Raw genomic sequence first — 21,740 nt, 5'->3', positions numbered from 1 at the left:
AACCCTGAGTACACCAACCGTCCCTTACCCACCCTTACTCCACCCCAGCAGAGGTACCCTCGTTACCTTAGAGTTGAGTTTGGAAACTAGTCATTTAAGGCCTTGAGAGGATGTTATGGAAAAGAAGGAAGGAAAATTCACTGGGAATGTATTAGAGGCTTTATTATCCCTCTTAGCCCTGGGCTGTTTGATCCCTTCCTTCTCCTAGCTTTAAAATACAATAAAGAATGATGATTAAAACATGGAAAATTGTTTTTAATAGAAGTAAAAGCAATTTTGCCTCTAATTTTCAATTTTAATCTAAGCATGGAATTGTACAACAGAGCTCAGCTAAGGATGAATGGAGGAAATTGACCCTTCTGGAAGGTTAATAAGACTCGTCATCTTCCTGAAGAGTGAATACCTCATCACTGACATTAACAGTGCTTCTTAACTATTTGGGTCCTGAGTGTCTTTACTAATCTGATGAGTACTATAGTCATTCTCTCCCAAAACCTCTGATTAAAAATCATACACTTAACATTTTGCTGGGCTTTCAGATGTTAATGGATGCCATCTTAAAAACTCCTGCATTGGGAGTATCATTTAATAGAAATTTGGTTGGTAGACAGTGTGATAGAGAGTGGAAAGAACTGTATATGGAATTCCAAGACCTGGTTCAAGCTCTAACTTTGTCACATAGTAGTGGAGTGATTTGAAGCCAATGGCTTCAGATCTACAACTCTCAATTTCTGCAGCTGTAAAATGGGATGGCAGTACCTAGAACAGAGGGCTGTCATTGCTATTAAATTAGACTGTAGATGTACAGAACTTCATAGACTTTAAAGGGCAATGTGGATATAAGATGATGGTATCTGTTCATTAGACGAACTTGTCAGCCACCTAGATCTTTTTTAATCCTGGGACACAGGAAAGATGAGTTTTGACTGGGAGAGCTCAAATGCTTGAAGTCTTTGCTACAGGGCCAGACAGCATAAGGGAAGTTATTGGAATGGAGGCAGACAGGAAGCAAAAGAGAAAACACATAGGTACTGCCAGGAGGATGGAAAGATGTTAAAAAAAACTCACATCTTTTCACAATTTTGCTTACAGTTACAAGAGGCCACTTGGGAATAGATGCTTGGGATTCCTGGATTCATTGGGTGAAAAGGCCTAAAGATGGGTAGGTCTTGAAGTCTCCTTGTATGCATAATTTTGAAAAGTCAATTGAGAAAATTCATTCAGTAGGTATTCCATCAGTTTGGATGTGCTTCCTGAGGGTCAGAGAAGAGAGATGCCAAATGTAACTCTCATGGGGAGTTACAGTGTTCTTCTGATAAACCTCCTGTGGCTTTTTGGAGCTTGAACTGGTCCTCAGTTTGCAAATCACAGTGATGGTACCATCTTACTTGAAAAAAGATTTCTGCCTCTCAAGGGGCTTGCATGCTGACGATCATGTTTGAGGCCCTTGGGACTGGTTTCTGTTATGGTTACTTCCCAGCTGAGAAATCTCAGTATGCGATGAGCTGACTTCTCTAAGATCCCATTGCTATCTTTTAAGAGATGTTCATCTAACTCCTAGTCTTTGGCCTTTTATATTGTGCTGAGATTCACTCCTGAGAGGTAGCCTGGTGCAGGATTAAGAGCTCAGACCTGAACAGCCAACCCACCAAATCCCAGCTTCCCCATTTGCTAGATGTCTGACCCTGGGCAAATCACTCTGATTCTTGGTACGTCAGTTTCCTCTTCTATAAAGTGGGGATACTCACATACATACCTGCTGTGTGTACATGGGGTTGCTGTGAGTATTGAAGGTATCACTAGACCTCAAGTGTAGGAACAGTACCTGACACGTAACTGCCATTGATTGAGCCATGTCTACAATAATGCATCCTGGCATGATAAGAGAAAAATGTGAACTCAGAGGATCATGGGCGGAAAGTTTTGCAGTCATGAAGTCATGAAACTGAGTATAGTCCTAGGCACTTAATAAGTTAGGCCCCCTTTAACGTTTACAGGAGTGGTGTCCATAGCTCATCGCATATGGCTTGACCTCATCCTTCAGGTCTTAGCTCAAATGTCATCTCCTCCAAGAGGTCACCCCTGATTGCTGAAGTCTTCTCTTTACCCCCTGCCCAGTTATTCTATCCTGTATCGTCTTAATTCTTTCCCTCAAAGCCCTTCTCATTTTATTGACTTATTGACTTATTCATTGACTGTCTCCCTTACCAGAAATGTCAGCTTAATGAGGGCAGGGGTCTTGTCTGTTTGCTCCTCCTCTAATATAACACTGCCTCGTGCAGTTCCAAATGCACCAACATGTCCAATAAACAATCTTATGTGTGTGGTGCGCACATCAGGAAGCTTCTGGCTTAGGTATAAGTTCACGTGATGGGGAACAAGGCTGGAACCAAACCTTAAAATTCATGGCACTTAATACTTCCATCAATCACTTCTTTGTGACCTTTCTCCTGGAAATGGTGATTTTATTAGCAGGACACTTCACCTCCTTCAAGCCCTATGATGAATTATCCCTATGCATCCTACATTACATACATAGCAGTATCTAGCATCCAGCCTCCCTGTGTCGCAAGCTAAATGGGAGTGTTCCTTCTCTGCCACAGACATGGATAATTTTAGTGCCTTTATTTTTCTGATGGATGAAAGGAGTCAATGCTGAACGTTCAAGACAGATCTATTGGTGGCTGCTTCATCCTCCATTGCAAATTCTATTTGTAAACACGACCATTCTCTTCACCTTCTAATTATAAACTGATTAAGGTAGAGCACATCAACATGACACCGAGGGCACCACAGATCATGGCAACAGGAGCGTGTTTGCCTGGAAAGAGATTACACTGGCTTTTATACTACAAAAGGAACAGGTGCAATAAATTACAGTGTTACCTTGAAATTAAAATTTTTATTCAGAAACCAGTGGTGCTGAGGAAAAATCACCCCAGAAGCAATTACAAGGTGATAAAATGTGTGGACGTTTAATCCATGTTGGTGGTTGGCTCAGTTTGCCATTTCAATTCTGAATTTGGGGCTCTCCGAAGGCATTGCGTGCATCTTATGGTTTGCTGAGGGACTTTTTGCAGGCGCATTGCCTGGCTGCAGGTTGCTGACCTTCACTTTTTGGGATGCTCTGGAAGGTTTGCCTGATAAAATGCAATTATCTGGGCCACAGAGAGGAGAGCAAACCATCAAGCAAAGCTAGTAATTATTGTGTCTGGGACTTCAGTGGGAATATCAAATGTAGCTCCAGGTTGTTATATAACTTTTTAGGAAAGTATTTAGTTTGGATTGGAGCCTGAGGGGAGATAAAGTAGGTCTTAGGAATCAGGAGACCTGGGGTCCAGTCTGGGCTATTTCTTATGAAGTTACTTAGGTTCAAGTAGGTTACTTCCCTACTCTGCCTTTATGACATCTCATGTGTAAAATGAAGGAGGGGGTTGGATAATTTCTGAATTCCTTTATAACGATTTCTTTCTAGGGCTCTGTATAGTCAGGTGTTCTTTACATTGATCATCTAAAATAGTCCTTGTTTTATTTGAGACATATTTAAACTGAGAAGTTGAAGACAGGGAGTGATTTTGGCTTTAGCAAACTAGCTTTGCACTAGGCATGAGGGCAGGAAACTTCTATCATGGGAATGTGAAACTTTTCATTAGCGTTTGTGGCATTTGGGGGACCCAGAGGAACTGTGAGGTGAGACTCAGATACACCCACCTCACGGGATGGAATTTTCCAGGCAATACATTCTTGCCTCTTAATAACACAAGTCTCTTCACTGGATGTAGGGACAACTATCTGGCATATTATTGGTCATTTTGGGGGACAATAAAGCTCTATGAGGTCATCTAGTCAGTTTTGTTTACCACTGTTTCTCCTACTGGCATATAGGAAGTACTTAGTAATTATTTGTCAATTTAATAAATGAATAAGTGATTGGGCACAATAGACTTAGGGAAAAAGGAGGAGGGCTTGGGTGTCTTCTTATTTTCATTTTCATTTGAAAGCATCAGTTCCTTTCTGTTATGGCTACTAAGCAAGCCTGTAAGTGGTGCCCAGGAAAGTCCCATTTTTTTCTGAGGAAGACAGTCAGCCTGTGCAGGAAGCTCCTTTTTGTGGTGAAATTAGGGCTCTTCATTTCCCCTCCATGATCCAGTTAAACCCGAACAAACAGATATGTTGGATTAGAAGCGACTATTAAGAAATAGTTCAGACACAGTTAAGCATGTTACTCGATTTAGTCCTCTGTCATCCACCATCCCTTCTTCTCACTTCCCTAACCCTTCCCTGAAACCCCAAGCTCTCTATTCTAGCTTCCTCTGTAGCATTTCACTATCGTGCTATAGAACATTTATCATTTATATCCCCCATCTGTATTTCCAGCTTCACCGTGACCTTCTCAAGGATGGGATCTTATCCTTTTCCTTTTGAGTCCTTTATAGTGCAGCTCCTTTATTCACATTTGCTGAGCAATAAGGTCCTTCAGTGATGTTTGTGATTCTTTGGAGCATGAACGAGGAGGAAACGAACCTTCTTTGAACAGTGCTGATGATTTGGTAGCATCCAGTATGTGTCCAGGACCAGTTGGGAGGGCACAAAGCAGAGAATAGATGCAGTTTCCATCCTGAAGTTCTTACAACTTAGGTAGTACAGATCTACACATAAAAAATAAGTTGAGATCTATAAAAAAAAGATTAAGGTCAAGTGCTAGGTTGTATGGATACAGGCTATTTGGTCCTTGTGGCCTTCAGAGGAATCAAAGACAGCTAAGGATAACATCTGATTTCCTAAAGTGACTGTAATGCACCTTTAAAAAACCCAGTGTAGACACAACTCATTCTTGAGACAAATAGTCTCAAACAAAACAACCAGCCAGTCAGTTTCTTGTCTATCTTAAATTCTATGGTATTCATGGTCTCTGCCTGTCAGGTAGACTTACCCTTGACTTTGTGAGATGCAAAGTCATGTACATATCTTTCAACTCATTCCTAATTACCTGAGGTTTTGTTTCCTACATGAATGCATTCAGACTTCTTTTCTGCTGATGGGGGCAGGGAGTGGGGCGGGAGTTCATAGCCAGTCCTGTTGGAATTTCTGGCATTCCTCAGACAAATACGTTAGAAAATTATTTGATGATTTGCATAATTAAGCCATCACGAATGTATGGATCTTCTACATCTCTGTGGGTACATTGTGCTTCCTTGTAACTATGAAATTCAACATGAACTGGGTACCAGTAGTATGCCCAGTTCTAGTGTAGAAGCTGAGAATGTAGTAAAGTACAAACCCAACATACATGCACACACATGTGATTGCACATATATGCATGCACACAGGCACCTTCCTAGAGTTTATGCTCTATTTGCAGGAAGCACTGTAAATAGTAAACATAATAAATAATTTAATGATATAGAATGTTAGACAGTAATCAGAGCTCTGGGAAAGCACCTGGCTGATTAGGGGGAGTTGAGGTGCCAATGGAATGGGGGTGGGTTACCATTTTAACATAAGGTGGTTAGGAGGGACCTCAGAGACACAGAGCCATTTGGGCAATGACTTGAAGGAGGTAAGGGAGTGAGCCATGCAGATATCTGGGGAGGAGCTTTCTGGGCAGAGGGAACAGCCAGTGCAAAACCCCTGAGGTGGGAGGATGTGAGGTGTGTGTCAGGAAGCTCCTAAGAAGGCCAATGTGGTTGGAGTAGGGAGCAGGAGGAGGTGACATCAGAGAAGGTTATGTAGAGCCTTGTAAACCACTGTAAATGCTTCACTTTTGATACTGATGAATAAATAAGGAAAGGAGACTCTTAGCTTATATCTATAATGTTTGTGGGTATATTGGCTAACCTCTTAGTAGACTACTTGCTTCACAATGTAATTTAGTCTGCTTTGGTTTGATCTGCAAGAATCTCTTTTGTAAGGCCAGTCATCTGTCAGTATGGTGCAATGGAAATAACCAGCCTGGGTATGACTCTCAGATTCACCCCTAACTGGGTCATTTCTCTCTGTGTCCCTGACCATAAAATGAAGCTGTCAAGCTAAATTGGGAGGGGAAACATCTGTTCTTTGTATCAACTCGAGTTCATTATAGTGGTTGCTTAAAGTGCCCCGACGAGTCTGCATTCAGCATTGGACTGTGCAGTAAAATACTTGTGATTGATTAGTAATGTCTGCCTTGGACACAGACAGGAAGTGATGGTGAGTGTGCTATGAGCTAAGAGGGTGTGAAAATTCTGCCATTCTTCACAGTCTGTTTTTAAGAGAAGGGCTACAGAGTTTTGCTGATTTTGGCGTTTAGCTCTGTTCATCACAAATTGTGTGAAGACTATGACTACGAGGAAGAAAAATTTATGAGAAATGAACTAGAAAATAAGGATGTTATATTTTTTATGCAACACTGCAAATCCTCATTCATTGTCATAAAATATGAATTTTCTTTGATAGCCCTTATGATAAAAATAACACTTTTAGCCTCTTCCTCATAAATCAGTGAGATATATTAGACAGGTATTTTCCCAGTTTTACAGGAAATATGAAGCCATAACTTATTGCCTAATTAACAAATTAATTATATTTAGCTAGAGTATCTGTATAGTTGATTTTCCCAAACTGGGCCTTTTGAGAGTGAAAGATGTTACACCCAGGGATGCCTGGGTGGCTCAGTTGGTTAAGCTTCCAACTCTTGATTTGGGCTTAGGTCATGATCTCATGATCGTCAGATGGAGCCTCGCATTGGGCTCCATTCTGGGTATGAGGCCTGCTTGCGATTCTCCCTCAGTCCCCCCCCACCCCCCCACCCCCCATTTTTTTCTCTCTTTCAAAAAAAAAATTACTCCTAGGCAGCAGGTATTCAGCCAGGCTGTCCCTAGCAAATGGAGATATATGATCACTCTAGCTTTGCTGGGACACCTATGGTTGGTGCTTGGATTGGGTGGGACTGGAACCTAAATGTTCTTTCTCAAGGCCATTTGCTCTTACTCCAAATTCTGATGCATTAGATACAGTGTATGACTCGGACAATTGCAGCTGCTAGTTTTTCTGTGCTTACCAGTCGTGCACTAGACACTTGATGCATGCCATGCTAACTCAGTTCTCATAACACTGGGAGGTCAGTATTGGTCTTCTGGGGCGCCTGGGTGGCTCAGTCGGTTGAGCGTCCGACTTTGGCTCAGGTCATGATCTTGCGGTCCCTGAGTTCGAGCCCCGCATCTGGCTTTGTGCTGACAGTTCAGAGCCTGCAGCCTGCTTCAGATTTTGTGTCTCCCTCTCTCTCTCTGCCCCTCCCCCGTTTCCTCTCTGTCTCTCTCTCCCTCTCTCCCAAAAATAAGCATTAAAAAAATTTAAAAAGTATTGTCCTTCCTATTTTATAGATAATGAAGTGAGGGCTGAGAGAAGTGAATTTCATATCATTGTTAAGGTCACAGAGCTAGGAAGGAGTATCTATATTCAAGTCTAGCTCTATGTAATCCAAAATTCAAGTTCAACTCCAGTTTTATTTATTAAAATAGTGTGTTTAAAATATCCAGTTCTTTTAAAAGGAATTATTTGTCACCAATTGAAACATTTTATATTCAAATTTTTTTCCTTTTTTTTTTCAATGTTTATTTTTGAGAGAGACAGAGACAGAGACAGAATGTGAGCAGGGGAGGGACAGAGAGACAGGGAGACACAGAATTCGAAGCAGGTTCCAGGCTCTGAGCTCTCAGCAGGAGCCCGACGTGGGTCTCAAACACACGAACTGTAAGATTATGACCTGAGCCGAAGTCGCACGCTTAACCGACTGAGCCACCCAGGAGCCCCTGAAATGGGTTTTAAGTAAAACTGAAAGTCCTGAGCTAGTACATCACCTCAGTGTTATGTTCACATTTAATCAGTGTTTGAAGAAGGGAGGTGAGGAAGGTATGGGGGATAATGGTCATTGAGGAGGGCACTTGTTGGGATGAGCACTGGGTGTTGTATGGAAGCCAATTTGACAATAAATTATATTTAAAAAAAAGAAATTGGAGTGAACTCCAGTGCAGACAAGACGGGGGAAAGATACCACCTTCTGACATGGATAAAAGAAGTCTTGCCCTAAGAGGGAGGTGTTTTGTTTATTTTTCTGCTCCAAAGGGAAAAACTAGGCAGAGTATATTCTAGGAGAGACTGGAGTGAGGGAGAAGAACTTTTCTAGCTGCTGCTCAGATGTGTGCTAGAACTACAAAGTAAAGATTTTCCTTTGATTAACTGAAACTGCTTAGCAAGGTGAAAAGTTCACCTGTCAATGGGACTTGGTAGTGCTAGCCAGCAGCAAAGAGAAGGTGCTCTGGAGTTCTTGAAGCTAAACTACCTTTAATCCCTCCGTGATGCATAGATAGGGTCTGGGGTTATGACTCTGGACTGTGGATCGGAGAGAGTTAAAAGGAATGTTGCAGCCAAAGAGGAAGCTCGTAAAAGAAAGTTACTAACTTATACTTTAGAGTCTGCTAACTTTAGACTTGGGTTAGAAATGGTGATTTAATGTGTTTCATCAAGGTTTGATAAATGTATAAAATGTATATATATATACATACATATATGTTATATTTGAATATACCTTTAAATATACATTGGATATGCAGTGAAGGCATATTTAAATATATATATGTATTTAAATACATACACATATATTTAATTTAATTGTCAAAGAAGGGGGACTAAACCTAGAGTTACCATTGTAGTCCCATGTTCCAAATAAGAATTGAGCTTTGATGTCCATCTCTGGTAGATTATCATTGACTGGTAACAGAATATCTAAATTACAGAATTACCAGCAGAAACAAAAATCTAGCTTGATTACTAACACTGAGCGGTTGCAGTGAGGAAGTGAACTCTAGAAAGTGATGATTTCTAGGGGGAAAGAAATGATCTCTGTTCTCTTGCTGTTCAGAAGCCATTGCTGCGCCTTCTGAAGGTCCTTCAGTCCACACATACACTTGGTGCTGGTTACGATTTTGCCAACGTTGCCACCTGTGTACCCATTTTCCTATCTTTGCTTATCCCACCTCCCCCCCTATTCCCTACCACACTTATCACAGTGCAGAAAGGAAACAGAAATTTCACCACTTCTTGGTTAGATCTGAGATAAATGAGCAGTTTTTATGTTCATGGATAATCAACAATTCTGATGTCATAGAGAATAAAGAAGAGGTAGAGGTCCAAAGTCTATGACCTTCACTGCATCTCAGATCCCAAACATTCTGTGTGACCATGTTCTTGCATGCTAACCTCTAAGTAGTTGTTCTACAAACAGTAGTGTTGCAGGGGCACCTGGGTGGATCAGTCGGTTAAGCATCTGACTCGATTTTGGCTCAGGGCATGATCTTGTGGTTCGTGAGTTTGAGCCCCATGTGGGGTTCCGCACTGACAGTGCAGAGCCTGCTTGGGATTCTTTCTCTCTCTCTCTCTCCCCCTCTCTCTCTGCCCCTCCCCTGCTTGCACGCTCTCTCTCTCTCAAAATAAGTAAGTAAACTTAAAAAAAACAGAAGAGATAGTAGTGTTATAGAGCAGGGTGCTTTAATTCTAAATATACTTCCTGCTCTGCAAAGCCGGCAACAATATTGCAAGTCATGAAGCAAGCATGTGTGAGTAACAACCAAACCCAATCAATAATTTAAGGTCAATGTGGATATAGTTGTGTGTGTTCCTTGCTCCTTAGCTTGTTTTGTGTATTCTAATTTGTTTCGTCATTTTTGTTTGCTTCTAAATCCAGTGGAATGTCTATGGAATGTAGAGACATGGGAGCCACAGTCAGATGAACTAGTGGTGCTCATCAGTAGAACAATTCAAGCAGGACCTGAGAGGGGCTGGGAGTAGTATCAAGAAAGAGGTTCAGTGATCAAATCGAGGGGACCGGACAGACCCTTGGTCTTTGGACCAAGACTCGGGTATAAAGTGAGAACACAATTAACAAGAAAAGCTTCATGCTGGTTGAACTGGAGATTTAGAAGTTCCCCTCCTCCGGGAAAGAACTGACTTCAGATCTTGGGGGTATCTTGAGCCTTCTGGTGATGGACAGGTGGTTCTAGTCAATGGGAAGGCATGTGTTACAGGGAAGCAGACAGATCCTGACTGTGCCTCAAGAGGGAATGTGCGTGTGTTTTAGTGGTGGGGGTCGTGGGTGAGGTCCATGTCCACACAATAGTTGAGAACAGAGCTTCAGAGCAGCCCGTGAGTTTTGGGATTTTGGATAAGGGTCACCATGCTGTGTGTCCTTCAAATTCATTGATTCTCTAGCAGGACTCTTGAGACTCAGCATAAAGTCATATTTACAGCTAAGATTATTATTGGGAAAGGGTGCCAAGCAAAATCGGCAAAAGAAGAAGGCATATAGAGTCTGGAGGAAGCCAGGTGTGAGCTTGCAAGCATCCCACAGGACTTGCTTCATTCTTTGAGCATTGAATTGTGCCATGTGTGAACATTGTCTGCCAGGGAAGATCATTAGAGACTCAGAGCCGAGGCTTTTTCCTGGGGGCTGGTCACGTATGGCCTGGAACAAAATCCCAGGCTCCCAGCATAGACCACGTTGTTTGTACAACCTGCTCGGGCACAGTGAGCCACTCTCATCAGTTAGAGAATGGTGGCTCCCTCCTGAAATCCAGGTTCCCGGATGCCAACAAAGGGCTAACTTTTCAAGCGGATGTTTCTAAGGATAGTAGCTGCAGACCTACTATGTTAAACTCTTCTCTGCACAGTCACCTAAACCACAATTCTGTCAAAAATCAGGGTGGCTGTCCCCTTTGTATTAGGGAGAGTCTTGCAGAGGCGACAGATTCTTGTTTTAGGTGTCTGCAAAGAATGCTCTGAGATTATTTCTGCATCATGTTTCCTGTTGGAGTAAGGACCTCGGGCCTCTGGGTGTGGGGACCCAGAGTCCACGCCTCCCTGGAGTAGTAGGCCATAATTTTCTGTTTAATGTCACCGCTCATCCAGCAGGCAGGCTGCCTGTCACTAACCACATCCCTGTAGGCTGGGGAGGCTGAGCACCCTCATTACTTCTCCCCACCCCCCATCTTTGCTCTCAAGTCTGTAAAGGCAGGATCCCTATCCGATTCATTCCCGAAACTTCTAGTGTTCTAGAATGGAGACTTGCACAAAGTGAATAGTCAGTGCCTACAGTGTATTTACCGAGCCACGTATAGGGATTGCCACGTATCCACCCCAACGGTCTCCCTCAAAAGACTGGCAGGCTTAAAAGCTTGTGCCCAAAGATCTGGATCTTCTCACCAATATAAGAACGTGAGGAAGAGAGAACACTGAGCTGAGACTGAAATAGAAACGTAAGCAAGGAAGCTAAAAATAAACAGCAGTGTGGGATTCCTCAATTCAAGCAGGCCGTGACAGCACCAAGTGTATGCAGCTCTGTGCGGTGCAGACGAGGAATACATTTAGGAGGTTTAATGAGGGGAGGGGGGATCCTGTAACTTCTGGAAAAGCCTCCATGAACAAATGACGTGTGATTTCCCTAGACAGGAGTGTGATATCCCCTCCCCTTACCCCTTAAATCTCTGGGCAATGTGCCATGCTTTCTTACCTCCCAGGTACAGTCGGGTCAGCCATCCCTGAGGGAGTGCAATCCAGAGGGCCAAAGCTCAGTCTCCGACCCTGCACTAGGGGTGGCTGGTGGGAGGGGCGCCTCCCACCCGGGCTTCTGGCTTCAGGACAGAAGAGTCGTTAATGGCGGTGTTAAGAGCAGAATCAGGCCTTAGAGTCAGTAGTGGCTTTCAAAGCTTTCCAGCTGTAGAAACCTTGCAAAGTTTGACGCAGGAAGTTCAAGAGATGAAGCACCCAAAGCAGGACTCGTGGGGGAAGCTGAGGCGGCCAACTGGTCTCCCCTCCTCCATGGGCCCTAAGTCATTTCCAGGGAACCCCTGCGGGTGCCACAGGGCCAGGCTGCCGGGTGCAGTCGTCCGGGTGCTGCATGCTGTCAACCTGCACTCTTGCCTCATGACACAGCGAGGAGCAACAGAATGCTCGAGACCACTCACGTCTAGGTAAGAAAATCGATGCCTGAGGCACGTGACTTGCACACTGTCAGGAAATTAGTGGCAAAGATGGGATTTGAACAAAGGAGCAGTGACTCTCAGGTTACTGCTATTTTAGGGTCTTCCTGGCCTCTGGGGCCTCACTAATCCCCCCAGACACAATTGCTGGCAGGACAGGACTCCTGGAGCAGGGTGTCATATATAGGTCTCTGCTGAACAGAAGGAACAAACGCGGAAACAAATCTTCGAGGACAGGGGGAGTGTCTGGAGGTGCCAGCGTGGTTGGGCAACCAGCGGGGTGGAAGAAAAGCTGAGAAACCACGAGCAGAGCACCGGTCATAAGAGACTGTGAGCACGACTTCACCTCTGTGGCTGTGGCTGCCGCTTTGTCTGTGACTGTGTCTATGGGCTGCCCCATACTGTATGAGGCATTGTTTTGGGGATATCCATCAAACTGTTGGCTCCAAGAGGGTGGGATCTTTGCATCTTCTGCTCTGCATCGTACCTCCAGTCCCACTTCTGTGGTTGATGCTGAGTAAATACTGGGGATTGTTAGGGACTGAACTGTGTCCCCTCCAAGCCCATGTGCTGAAATCCTAATCCTCGGTTCCTCAGAACATGACTGTATTTGGAGAAAGGGCCTGTAAGAGGCGATAAAGGTAAAAGGAAGTCAGATGGGTGGGCCCTATCCGGTATGACTGGTGTTCCTATGAGAAGAGGAGATGGGGACACAGAGTGGCAGAGGGAGACCGTGTGAGGACAAAGACAAGAAGGCAGCCATCTGCAAGCCAAGGACAGAGAAGCCTCAGAAGAAACCAGCCATGCTGGCACCTGGATCGCAGACTTGTAGGCTCTAGAACTGTGAGGAAATGAACTTCTGTGGCTTCAGTCACCCAGTCTGTGGTATTTTGTTATGGCAGCATGAGCAAACTAAGACAGGGATTCAGTAAAAGGAAAAGTCATAGCAAGGTGTGATGTTTCTGAGTGTGTGGCTCTAACTCATTTGAAACAGTACACTTGACATTCCTAGAAGTGGAAAGGTGAGGGATGAAGACCTCATTCAAATGATCTTGGATGGTTACTAATTCATGGTAAGAAGTAATGAGAATTTCTTCTGTTTTTTAGCACAGATTCTGAATTGGTTGTGATGTACAGTCGCTTCCCCCTGCCTAGCCCCTGAACATTCGCTGTTAAAATATTTGGAAGCTTTTTGGTCTGCAATTTTAATTTCTTTTTTTAAAGTTTATTTATTTATTTTGAGAGAGACAGAGACAGTGCAAATAGGGGAAGGGCAGAGAGAGAGAGAGAGAGAGAGAGAGAGAGAGAGAGAGAGAGAGAGAGAATCCTAAGCAGGTTCCACACTGTCCGTGAAAAGCCTGATGTGGGGCTCGAGCTCACAAATCATGAGATCATGACCTGAGCTGAATCCAAGAGTCAGATGCCTAAGTGACTGAGCCACCCAGGCACCCCTCCAATTTTAATTTTTACAAAGCAGAGGGAGAAAGGAGCAGCACAGGTAACGGCAAAACCATAAAACTAATTAATACCTCAGGTTATCATTAGAAGGTGTTGGCAGAATATCTCTTTCAACAAACCCCGTGAATATTAAGGGTTTTGCCATGGTCATCATTTCTCTGGAAGAAACAGAGGCTTCCTTTTGCATCCAGTCCCCCAAAGTAACTTTAACTTGTTCACCATAAATCACTACAAAGAAAGAGATATGAGACGCCACATGCTTTGCAAACCATCTCGGGGGAGATAATTAGACACACTGGCAATGCTTGTTTCCAGCAGGTATTTCCTGGAACTGCTGAGCCTGCTTTTAAGGCCGGAGGAGGTGGTGGGGAAGGAAGGGAATGGATAGGGGCACAGGTAGTGAAAGCCGGTCGTAAGATATGACTCTGAGACAGCATCACAGCTTCACAGGTCATTCGTCCCCTTGTGCTACTCTGAGCTTCCCTGAAATGGGTCAGATGGCAAGACATGAAGCTCTGGATTAATCTAAGTCTGACTGTAGGTTGGAGGGTGGGTCCCCTAACCTTTGTAAGCCCCCATTTCCTTATCTGGAAAACTAGTATGATGATAGTTTACCCCTCCTAGGATTCTTGTCACAATTAATGAGATGAGCTTAGCACAGGATATAAATAACTTAATAAAAGCTAGAAGTTATGGCTGTTAAGTAGATTTCAGACAGTGCTCAAATGCTTGCAGGGATGGAGAATTCACTAGCTACATCCTTCGGTTTAGAAAACACCCTGGTGGGGTGCCTGGGTGGCTCAGTAATTTAAGCGTCCAACTTCGGCTCAGGTCATGATCTCACTATTCTTGAGTTTGATCCCCACATTGGACTCTGTGCTGACAGCTCAGAGCCTGAGGCCTGCTTCACATTCTCTGTCTCCCTGTCTCTCTGCCCTACCCCTGCTCGTGCTCTCTCTCTCTCAAAAATACATAAACATTAAAAAAATTAAAAAAAAAAAAAGAAAGAAAACAGCCAGGAAATTGAGTGAGGTGACTTTAATTCAAGGCTTCCATTTGTTACTTTTAAATAACAGGGTTGCTGGTTGGCATACATCACAGGATTGCTATAAGGATTAAATGAGAGAATGCCTAAGTTTTGCATAAGTCTTATTATATTTTTATTGCTTCCCAGGGCTGTGCAGAACAAACCTTAGCCATCTAGCATAATTCTCGAGTTTGAACAAGTTTGGACATAGGAAAACTAATATCCTGTAAATGTCTATGAATCCTAATATGCGTTCCAGGAAAACAAGGTATCCTATGAGAAGGTGAAAGGCATTCCTAGAGGAACAGAGTTTCTCACTAAATAAGCCCGGCAAACACACTATGCCCATGACCTCCTTGGAGATTCATAAGGCCTATAATAAAATGAAAGAAGGCCCTGAGAAGTCCTGCATTAGAGAAATCTGTTGGACTTTGTTCATCCAAATGTCTTTCTTTTTTAAAATGTTTATTTATTTTTGAGAGACACAGAGACAGAGTGTGAACAGAGGAGGGACAGAGAGAAAGGGAGACAGAATCTGGAGTAGGCTCCAGGCTCCCAGTTGTCAGCACAGAGCCTGATGTGGGGCTCGAACTCACAAACCGTGAGATCATGACCTGAGCTGAAGTTGGACGCTTAACCAACTGAGCCACCGAGGCACCCCTGTTCACCCAAATTTCTTAAATGTATTTGCCCTCAGAGCCTTCCTGCAGGAAGTCCCCCTTAACATCTCGCAGGACACCATTTTGGAAATGCTGCTGACACTTGATGGGTATGAAAAGGCTTTGCAATGTCTTCAGCGTTTTCTTGCTAAGTATTCTTCTTTTAACTATGTTCCATGGTCTTGAGTCTATTTTACCATCATGATCATTTCCCCCCTACATGTTCCATGCATTTGCATTTGCTTTTGTCTACTCTGTACCTGAGCACACAATTCTAGATGGGGTTGACATTTAGATTAGATGAAGATGACATACTCTAGGATGCTGGGCTTGGTGTGGCAAGAGAATCATGGAAGAGGAGGAGGGTCACATCGGCCATTGTCATTCTCTCTTTGTTTTCAATGCACAGGTATCTCCAAATATCACAAGCCATGCGACCATGATCCTTGGGGGTCATCCCATCTTTGGACCTCAAAAGCATTTATCTTGGCAGAGAAGCAAAGGTACTCTCCTTGTGTCTGGAAACCAGTGGCCCCTAGAGGGCAATGTGGTCACAAGAATAGACTTCGGGAGCCTGGTTTCTCAGGACTTGCTGGGCACTAAGCCTACCAGGATGCTACTCTGAGGCAGTGCTATACTCTTTCAATTTATTTTTATTTTTATTTCTCACAGAATGCCGTAGGAAATAGTCAAAATGTCAACCAGTGCATAAAGGCAAACACCGAGGAAAGGCAGAGGTCCCCGAGGAAAGACAGCCTGTGCCTCTAAGAAGAAAGGGATATTCTGTCAGCCGCCCTGGGTGGTGGCCGCAGCTCTCCTTTCCTTGTTCTTGTAGCCATTGCTATTATTATGCTTCTGATTTAGGGCTTCAGTTATCAGGACAGATTCGTCTTTATCTTGAGCTGGAGCAAACTTCTGTAGGAGCAAAAAACACCTTAATGTTCCTGGGCTCTGGGTTTCCAAATCTGATGCACAATTTAATGCAAAGGGAAAGGGGACCTTTATCTCAGTAAGTAATGAACTGTTGTATATCATGATATAATCAATATCCACAGTCTTTCTGGTGCTCAAGAGCAGAAGGTTAGCCAGTGCTGAGTCACAGTCTGGCATCTGCTGCTTACCAGGAGGGTAAACTTGGGTAAGTTTTTCCAGCGCTGTGGGCCTCAGTGTCATTGGCTAGATATATGAGGAAGCTCTGACAGCCTTAGAGGATTGTGGTGAGGATAAACATGATGACAGATCTAAAACATCTTGTGTAATGGCAGTGCTCAGTGTGGTCCCCAGGGTTGCCAGCATGGCCTCACCTGGTATCCTGTTAGAAATGCAAATTCTCGGGGCATATGGGTGGCTCAGTTGGTTGAGTGTCCAACTTTGGCTCAGGTTGTGGTCTCACGGCTTGTGGGTTAGAGTCCTGTGTCGGGCTCTGTGCTGACAGCTCAGAGCCTGGAGCCTGCTTTGGACTAGGTCTCTCTCTCTCTCTCTGTCCTTTCCCTGCTTGTGCTCTTTCTCTCTGTCTCTCTCTCTCTCAAAAATGCATAAACATTAAAAAAAAAGAAATCCAAATTCTCAGGCTTTATTAAAGATCTACTGAGTCAGAGCCCAGTAATCTCTGATTTAATGAAAGTGATCTGTGTTTCACTCAGGGTGGCCCTGACGCATGCTAAAGTTTGACAAATGCTGTTGTACAGAAACTGGCTGGGAGATGCTCAAAATAATGGTATTTTATCATTGTTGTTGTTATGAGTTGTTGCTAGGCGTACAAAATATACTACTGTAAGAGATGAACATTCCTGTTACCAGGAAGATCTAAGTGTTGAATGTAAAATGACCACATAGGAGAAGTAGAAATTGTGAGGAAGAAGAAATGGGTGCCTGCAGACCAGTAAGATGTGACAAGGCTCTGTGGTGGTGGCGGGCTTAAAGGATGAATAGTATTGCAAAGGCGGGCGGACCTGGGCAGGACATTCTGGTTGAGGAGACAGCAACAGTGAGAGCTGTGGCCTACAGGGGAGAATAATTCAGAAGCATTGAGAAGGCAGCAGAGTCAACATTTATTTAAACTTTCTGACCATCCATTATAGGCCAGACACTGTAGTGCCCCTGGGGATATGGAGATGAGAAAGACCCAGGCCAGCAGGCTTTTAAAGGCACCTTAAGAATTGTGGAATTGGATGTCCTCCTTCGTATACTCTTCAAAATTCTAGATACCATGTATTGAGGATTTACTCTGTATGAGACACTGTTGTGAGTACTTTACATGAATTTTCCCCCTTAATTCTAACAAACACCTGATGATGTATTTATCATCATCATCATCATCATCATCATCATTGCCATTTTATACATAAGGAAACCATGCCTTAGAAAGGTTAAGTAAATTGCCCCAAGTTATGCAAGTAATTAAGCAGAGGAACTGGGAACTAAGTCTGTCTGATTCTGAGGGGCTCTTAAGTGAATGGTCAATTCTTGGGGGCTGGAGAGTTTGTGTGGCAGAGCTAGTGGTCACCCGTGTTGCATTTGTTTCTTTACATTCCCCAGGTCTCTGCGCAGTTAGGTGAGGCCACATGACTAATTTAGGCCGAAGAAATGTGAGCAGAAGGTACCTGTATACCTTCTGGACTCAGTCAATGAATAGCCTATACATAATTCTCCAGCCTCTTTTCCCCTGCATGGGTGACCCAGAAGCTAGATTTGTGTTCTAGATGTACCATTATAGGATCATGAAGCCTTTGTTGGCTTGCATCCCTGGGTAACTGGAGCAGATTCATATCTCTGATGGAAATGTTGCTTAGGCAAGAAATACACCTTTGTCAAATTAAGAGGCTGTGATTTGGGGGTTATGTTACTGGAGCAAGAGCCTAGCCTGTGCTAATATAGGTATACAAGAGGGTAAAATTAGATATATAAAATTGGAAGAATCCTGAATTTTGGCTTACAAATTTTCCAATCTACTTTATAGGCAAGTTGAATTATTGAAAGTTTTTTTTTTTGTTTTTTTGTTTTTTGCAAGAAATGGAAAGTATTGTATTTGTCTCTTTCAGAAACTAAGTTAAAGGTAGTCACAACAGTGTATATCATATTTAGTGCTTTTTGAGACAAACCTGCTTTAAAATCTTTCCAGTTTGATAACAAACCAGTCCATCCCAGGATCCCGAAAAATCCAACATTTCAAGGTTTGTTCTAAATTTGACTGGCTTCTTCATATACGCAGAATCAATACACACACACACACACACACACACACACACACACAAACAAAAACAATACAAAAAAGGAATGTCTCCCTATACTTGAGTGTCCTAATTTGCAGTCTGGGAAAATATGATTACCTGAGACATTTTCTCCTAGTTGCCCTGAGGAACGTCTTTGGAGTTCAGTCTCAAAAGCACGACTCGATCTTGAAGTCCGCATGTAGCCCTTGCTCTTCGCCTTTGGCAGATGAAATGTGACAGCACTGCTCTGTTAGTCTGGATGCCAGCATGTGCGTGTACAGCTCTTTCAGTTTTCTGTACTCCATAAGGAGTAAGCGGGGAGCTCTTTCAGAACTTCTCGATTCTTGGTGTGAGCTTGGAGCTCCACTGGAGGTGGGTATGATTCCTGAGCCGACAGGACAATTCTTCTTTATTTATTTTTAATGTCAAATTATTACAAGACCCTCCAGGGCCTCAGGGGAAATATCTTTGAATAGATCATAGCACCGTGGTGGCTCTTTCAGCTAGGTAAATGTTCAAGAGCCCCTTGCCAAGGGCAAGTGAAAGATACTGGGAGAAGGAGGTATTATTTAAACATTTATGTACAGATACAAACATATATTCACTTGTACGAGGATCTATAACCAGGAAAAATCACATTTCAGCAGGGAGTATATTCATGACAAAATTCAGTGTGGAATTAATAGTGGTTGTTTATTAGGTTTTCATGCAGCTGAAGTTCACTGAGATGTGGGATGCCAAGAGACAGCTGTGTTAATTAAACAAATGAGCCATAGATGAGTCTAAGGTGGGGTTAATCACTTGTCCCAACTGTGTAAAGTGTTGGCCATATAGCATTGGAAGTTCTAGGATAGGAGGTGGGTCTGTTTGGACCAGCATGGGAGTGGGGCCAAGAAGGTATAAAATCCGATCGTGGGTTGGCAGACCCTGTGCATGTCACTCAACATTTGTGGGCTTTAGTCTCCTCATCTGAAAAAATGGGGATTTGGTCATTTATTCAAATTATGTCTTGAATTTTCTAAACGCTGGGGATGCAGTGGGGATAGAGGATCGTATTGACTGTGCTCTCACATAAGCAATCAAATTAATGGACCAGCTGTTTTTTGTTAATTAGCAGCTCTGTGGGAAAAAAAAACAGGTTGAAAAGAGAAAATAGCCAAGGGGTGGTGAGGTAATTTAAGTTGGATTTGAACGACAAGAGGAGAGAGCCATTAAGTTCTGGGGGACAGGGGAGCAGATGAACACAAATGGACTGGGAACGGGAGGAAACAATGTGCCAGAAGCAGAAAGGTCCAGGGAACATCAGAGGTGGGAGATGCGGATGGGGAGACAAGGCATGCTGCAATGACATAGGGCCATGCTGACGGTGTTGAGCTGTTTGGATTTTATTCCAAGTGCAACGCGAAGCCATTAGCAGGCTTAAACAGGGGAGGGACATGATCAGACTTACATTTATTTATTTAACAAAGGAGAGGAACATTATTTTATGGAGAAGAAGGAGGAGGTTGAGAGGTGTTGTTCTTTTTTTTTTTGTTTTTGTTTTGAACGTTTATTTATTTTTGAGAGACAGAGACAGAGCATGAGTGGGAAGGAGCAGAGAGAGAGAGAGAGGGGCAGACACAGAATCTGAAGCAGGCTCCAGGCTCTGAGCTGTCAGCACAGAGCCCAACATGGGGCTGGAACTCATAAACTGTAAGATCGTGACCTGAGCTGAAGTTGGATGCTTAACCAACTAAGCCACCCAGGAGCCCCGACTTACATTTTTAAAAGGCTCATTCTGGTTGCTTGTTGAAAACCGATTATTGAAGGGCCAAGAGTAGGAGGGGCAAGACAAGTTAGGATGATCTTGCAGGGTCCCAGGGTTGCCCTGGGATCAGGGGAGGCAGAGGAATTTTAAAATATGCCTCCTGTGTCTGGCTAAAATAAACCTGCCCCCCCCCCCAACCCCCCCGCCCACACTCCCAACTGAAAACTCGCGAGGAACAAGAGTGTTCACTGTCCGAAATGCATCTGCCACTTACTGAATCAGAGATGAAACAGAAAGTCATCAAAGCTCATTATTAGTAAATGTCTCAGCATGGTGTGAAGAGTGATGATTCCTTTTCTTGGGTATTGAATTAGAGAACAGAAATCACCTGAATATTTAATACATAAGCTCTTTCATTGAAACAGTTGGATGCATAGGGGATAGAAGGACATAGGGGACAGAAGGACTGACATGCCAAGCAGGAGACAACCAGAGATCAGAGTAGTGGGAAGCCCCTGGCAATCCACAGCGCAATGGACAAGGGCAAGAGATGTTACAGCTGGAGCCTGGGGACTGGGTCACCTGAGGAAGCTGGTAGAACTGAGTGGGTCTGTCTGGAGGGTACTAGTGGCAGGAAGGAGATACGGGAACTGCCGGAGATGCCTAGGAGAAACACCCTGGCTGTTCTCTCTTCCTGCCTTTAAAAAAAAAATTTAAATCCAAGTTAGTTAACATGTAGTGTAATAATGATTTCAGGAATAGAATTTAGTGATTCATCACTTGCATTAACACCCAGTGCTCATCCCAACAAGTGCCCATCCTTAATGCCCATCACGAATTTAGCCCATCCCCCCCGGCACCTCCCCTCCAGCAACCCTCAGTTTGTTCTCTGTATTTGAGAGACTCTTATGTTCATCTCCCTCTCTGTTTTTATTTTTGCTTCCCTTCCCCTATGTTCATCTGTTGTGTTTCTTAAATTTCCACATGAGTGAAATCATATGATATTTGTCTTTTCCTGACTGGCTGATTTCACTTAGCATAATACACTCTAGTTCTATCCACCTTGTTGCAAATGGTAAGATTTCATTCTTTTTGATCGCCAAGTGATATTCCATTGTATATATATACACCACATCTTCTTTACAGTTGATGGACATTTGAGCTCTTTCCATACTTTGACTATTGTTGAAAGTGCTGCTATAAACATTGGGGTGCATGTGCTCCTTTGAATCAGCACACCTGTATCCTTTGGGTAAATACCTAGTAGTGCAATTGTTGGGTCATAGGGTAGTTCTATTTTTAATTTTTTTGAGGAACCTCCATACTGTTTTCCAGTTTGCATTCCCACCAACAGTGTGAAAGTGTTCCCCTTCTCTGCATCCTCCCCAACATCTGTTGTTTCCTGAGTTGTTCATTTTAGCCATTCTGACAGGCGTGAGGTGGTATCTCATTGTGGTTTTGATCTGTATTTCCTTGATGATGAGAGATGTTGAGCATCTTTTCATGTGTCTGTTAGCCATCTAGATGACTTCTTTGGAAAAGTGTCTGTTCATGTCTTTTGTCCATTTATTTCTTCACTGGGTTATTTATTTCTTGGGTGTTAAGTTGGATAAGTTCTTTATAGAT

Source organism: Neofelis nebulosa, chromosome 4 (genome assembly GCF_028018385.1).
Source record: "Neofelis nebulosa isolate mNeoNeb1 chromosome 4, mNeoNeb1.pri, whole genome shotgun sequence".
Taxonomy (NCBI): Eukaryota; Metazoa; Chordata; class Mammalia; order Carnivora; family Felidae; genus Neofelis; species Neofelis nebulosa.
This window is presented reverse-complemented; position numbering follows the sequence as displayed.